Here is a 5,643-nt window from a genome sequence, read left to right on the forward strand (position 1 = left end):
TTTTTTTTTTTTAGGGCCGTGAGAGGAGCTGCCACAGAGGACTTTCAGGCAGAGGGTGGAAGGAGTTGTCACCTGTGTAAGTCCAGGAAAACAATCCCTGTCGCGGGCAGAGCTGCGCCGGGTACAGCCGGAGGTACCAGCCAGCCTTCTCCCACAGAACCAGCTACGCTCGCACAGGTGCTTCTTCCAGCAGAGTTAGTGACAGTTCGCCGAGTCGAGCTATCCCAGCAAAAACACCCATGCCAGCGTAACTATTTACACTGGATCTTCCCCTGTGGTCACATCCCTCAGAAAGACACCTGACATTGTGTATGAAGCGGCTGTACTTTCTACAGGAACTGGTCGGTTATGTATTTAAAGCCTGTATTGGTGCAGTGGTTAACACTGAAATGACAAAACAATTTCGCTGGTCAAACTTAAATGCAGATCAAAATGCGTTTAGAATCAATGTATCTATTTTTAGCCTAAAAAAAGGTTTTCATGCAGGCCTTTAAAAACACTTGAACACCTTTGAATGTAGTGCTTTTGTTATTGTAGTATAAGAGTGTGCGCATAGGTCAGTCCATTTATCGAGTGTTCCTGTTCCTTTCAAATATGTCTGCCTGGAGTAGCAGGGCTGAAGCTGCGGTTTGATGAGAAGTAATCTCTGTGTCTTCATTGTGAGTCACCACATACACTTTTCTTTCTCGCTCCCCGTCTTTGGTATCATCAAGCATTCTGGGGCAAGTTTATGTTTTGATGTAAAAGCTGGAGTCTCAAAACACCAAATTGTTCACATTTTCTAGAGTACTAGAGTCAGGACTACTGAGTCTAGTTCTCTGGCACTTGTTCCGTGACCTTGGACAAATCAGTAATCTCCCTGCTTTAAAATATCTGCTGTACATTGGTGTTTTGGGGAAAAAAAAAAAACAACTATTTAAAGTGTTTCTGATCCTCAAGAAAAATACACAGCAGAATCACACAGCATTAATAAAGTAATCTTGTTTTATAAAATGAATGTTTGTAAAAATATCTTGGTTTTTTAAATCTTAGATACTTTGGCAGTAGATAAATATAAGAACCTAAAAAGAGGTAGTTTCTTCATCAAAGTAAACTGCTTATATTCAGATCATTACAAAAATGAAAATTTCTACAAGTTTTCAGGTTTACTGAATCTTTAAAGTACAGGTTTTCTGCTACTTTTAATCTCAATCTGTGCAGAGATCAAGAGCGCTGCGATATCGCTACGCGTTTCTTTACAAGTCCTCTTCCCTCCCAAGCTTAGGTTGGTTGTACCCTTCCACAGAGCTAGCTATCTAACATAGCCTAACTTTGTTTACATACATTGTCCATCTATTTGGGCCACGCTGACCTTTGTTGTTTGCATGACTGCATGGCTTGTGTTCTGCTATGTTTGTCTTCTGCAGTGTCCTTATCCCACTTTTTAAGGCTAGCCAATACCATGTCCTATTACATGTTTCATTTCTCGTCTAACTTGTCCTTAAATAATTTCACATACACCTATCATCTTCTAAGAAACTTGTCTCGTGCATCCAGTCCTCCACTGTTTCTTCTACTGCCTCCGCTCTTGAATGTTGCTTTTTTTCAGAATAACTTTGTTAGCATGATTAATAAATGGGCACTTAGTTCAAAACATGAGGTTTTTATTGATCCGTTATTTCATCAGTTTCCAACAACACTCATGGCTAAGCATATCCTTGATAAAATATCACTGATCAAATGTTTTTGTGACAAAAGCTCCTTTTGTTCTGTAATTTGAGATCTGCATTTCAATACTTTATACAGTGGAGCCGTTTTGCTTTCTTGGTATTCTTGGTACAAGTCAACTGGGAGAGTTTTCCAAGGTAGCAAATAACAGCAACATTAATTCAAATGTATCTCAAATGTAAAAGCTAGAGGTGGAAAGGTAGCTTGGAAGAAAACAAAGCAAAGAGTACCACGCCTGTCACCTGTATTAATAATAGTGTGTGTAGCTTCTCTGAAGAAACAAGATCAAATTGACAGCTGTGCTTTTAATACGGTCCGTGGTATGGTTCAAACTTTTTACTAGCTATGTGAGAACATCCATAGAAAGCAAGCTATTTAAACGAGAAAGTGCACTCTGGAAGACTGAAGCCTGTAGGAAGAAGGTGGCATATTTACTAGTGAAGCCTTAACACCCTATAATGGACATCAGGAGACCTCATAACAGCACGTGTTAGGGTATGGTCCCGTGTCTGAAGTGTTAAGCAGCAGTATCTGCCGAAGCAGTTCTTCAATTTCACAACTTAAAAAAAAAAAAAGTCTGCTTAATAAAAAGTAGTAATAAAATTGCTAAAGAGTTCAGATTCTCAAGTCATGTCCTCAGCCAATCTTGATTTTAGCCAGCTGAGTTTTAAGGAGTGAGTCAAAGTCAGGAATATAAGAAATTGTTATGGAGTGAATATTTTGTCCCACTAATAGTATGTGAATACATTTTTTTAAATGGAGTCTAGGTTAACAAATAAGAAGATGCTCTGATTTGGTTTCTCTCAGAACAGGAAAAACCTGTATTATTTGCTGTTGGCACTTGGCATACAACACCCAACTATATCCTGAGAACAACATATCATCTAATAATTAAATGAAAAATCATGTTGTTTATTGTAGGTCCAATGTAACAAACATTAATATCAGGCAGAGCAATTTACAAATGTTGTGAAACATGGCAGAAGAATGAGATTAATTTATGTAACTTGAGGTAAGCTGTAAGATCATGACACTGTAACCATGTACATTAGTTAAATTTGAAGGTAATTTGTATAGTGCTGGTCTCCATTCTGTAGCCTTGCACTTGCTTAATTTTTAAGTCCATATAAATTCAGTAAGATTGTTCACTTGTTTAATGTTAGTAAAGTACTATGATATTTGAAAACTTAATAACTAGTGGAGCAAGCGTGACAGTTCCAGGGATTGATGTGGTCTCTTTTGGGAAATCTGTGTTATCTCTTAGGTATATCTCTTAGTTGTAGAATTCGGCATGGTTTGCAGGGAAATTAATGAACTGCTCTATTAATGCAGTCATCAGCGTTAAGTGATAAGGTTTTGTCATTCTGCTGAAGTGCTATACCAGGGTATTAGTTTGTTGCTTGATTTTCAACCAAAGGAAATTATACATCTGAAGTCGAGCTACATTTAATTATGTATCAGTTCATATATGTGTGTATGTGTGTATATGGATAATGACACGGACTATTCCCAATGACAGCCTCATCGATACAGCTAATATCAACCAAAGGGAACCATTATATGTTTAGTCACTTCATACAACTTGAAACTCCGGTGTGGGTGAAGTAATGTGGATATGGTATCAGCCGCTCAAAACCCGTAAGCCTCCGCTTCCATGAAACGTAGGCTGATTATAACACAGGTTTGAACTTCAGAGTGGGGCCTACAGGGTGAAATTGAAATGGACATAAAATCTCTTTGATCTGCAGAACAGAGAGAGAAGACATGCTTCCATTTCTTTGTGTCTCCTGTTTGCTCTTCTTGTTCTTGCCCTTTTCATACCCACCTCTTGCATGCCCTTCAGCTGATTGGGATGTTACGGGAACTTAAGATGTGGGAAGGTGCTCTTTCTGAGCAGAAAGTAAAATTTGGGAATAATGTGGGGAGAAGAAGATAAGGGGCGTAGAGAAAAAAAATGCTTAGAAAGCTTAGGATGTACAGAGCATTGGCTTTTAAACATATTGACGCTTGCAAACTTTCTGTGCCATTACTGCCTTACTTCCCCACTGTACGGGGATAGGAGTACTTGTCCTAACCTTTATTAATTGAGACCATAACCCGCAAGAGCTTAATTCCTACACACAAGTCTACTTTCTGCATTTCCTTGATTTCTGACCGTATTTTTTGCTTACACCTGTTTTTTTAATGTGACTGTGATCTATCCTCTATAAAAACAACTCTTACCTCAACTTAATACCTCATGCCTTTCCAAAATACAAGACGACAGATCATTTTTTATAAGCACAGCTCATAAATTTGAAAGTCCAGGTGAAAATGTGGAAGTACATAGGAATTACCATTATTAGATCAGACTCACAAATTATCTGGTCTCCTGTCTGTACATGGATAGCATCAGATACTCTGAAAGACAGTGTAGACTCCACGCATCTGCTTTCATACTGGATCTTAGTCTAATTTCAAACATTTACGCTCTTAGTTCTAAAGTACGGTGCTTGACATCCATCCTAATTTTTGTTGTCATTAAGTATTATAATTACTCATATTCTGCTGGTCCAGAAAATGCACCTAATATTTCAGGTGAGAGCAAACCACTGATTTGTAGCAAGAATTCCATTTTATTTTACTTACTGTTTTCATTGGCTTTTCCTGTTAGCTGGTTTCTGGTTTTGACTGTTTTACAGAAAGATGTCTTCACTGAGCTGTCCATACTGATGCTTAAAATGCTGATACTCCTTTCGTAAGTCAATATCGTTGGACAATCTGTGTGAAATAAATACAGAATTAGACTTTTCCTCCAAAATGCAGTACTCTGCATTTCTTAACAGACAGTGTCAGTTAGCATTTGGTGCTTCACTTGCCTACCTTGTTTGGATTAGGTGAATGGGTAGAAAAATGGTAACTGAAACTAAATGTTCCTGTTTAGCTTGTTCAGTTTTTTTCCTGAAGTGAATGACAGCTCAGTTTGATCTTGACACCTTTCGGTGATCTGAAAGCCAAGGTATTTCACTGCTCAACATTTATTTTTAGCTGATCTCAAATATTGTATTGTTTTATGTTTTATTAGATACATAAAATAGAAGACAAGAAGTCATAGATGTTAACTTCCTATCGTACTTACAATAGTAGTTGGTTAAAACCCTTTTTCATCAAATAGTGAAAAAACTGAAGGAAGTTTTTAAGGCACATTTTACTGAAAAGGCATTCATGAACAGTATAATGGATCTTTGCAAAGTCAAGGTGTCAAGTTTGATATCTGAATTCAGTAATTTAAACAAAGGCATTTCAAACAGGTTTACAACTAATTCCTGTTTCCTAGGTAGAGCTGTTATTCTTTTAGGGAGATTGCCCCACAATTCCTCTATAAGTAGTGCAGTTCAGCTGTTTATATTTTGCTGATTTATAATGATGCAAACTGAAAGTTGGCAGAAATTTTCTGCCTCAGCTTGGATGTTAATTTCTTTAATAAAAGATGTCATGCCAGTGTGGTCCAATTATTTCTGAGAATGAAGCAATGGAAAAATAAATTACTTTCAATGTATTAAGAAAATGTAACAAGCTTTTAGGTCACTGTGCTTTATTGCCATGCTTTGCAATGCAGACTCGAATTTGGCAGAGACTAGCTTATACGAGAGAGACATAACTTTTGAAAAACTGTGTCATCATCACCGTTTGTGCTATGGTTCCTTCTTATTCCAGGTGATGAAGCTTGAATTGTTATAACTGCTCAAAAAAAGTCATATCCCTCTCTCATACTTGGTCAAGAGGTATCAGACATTAGGTTTAAATCATAACAATTTCATCAGACCCATCTTTCTGTTTTCCAGAAACTATGGCCACAAATACATATTATGATGATGTGTTCTCTACACGAAGTATAATTTGTTTTTAACATTGGTAATTGTTGTGGTTTAACCCGGCAGGCAGCTAAACACCACA

Source organism: Aptenodytes forsteri, unplaced genomic scaffold (genome assembly GCF_000699145.1).
Source record: "Aptenodytes forsteri isolate BGI_AS27 unplaced genomic scaffold, ASM69914v1 Scaffold237, whole genome shotgun sequence".
NCBI lineage: Eukaryota > Metazoa > Chordata > Aves > Sphenisciformes > Spheniscidae > Aptenodytes > Aptenodytes forsteri.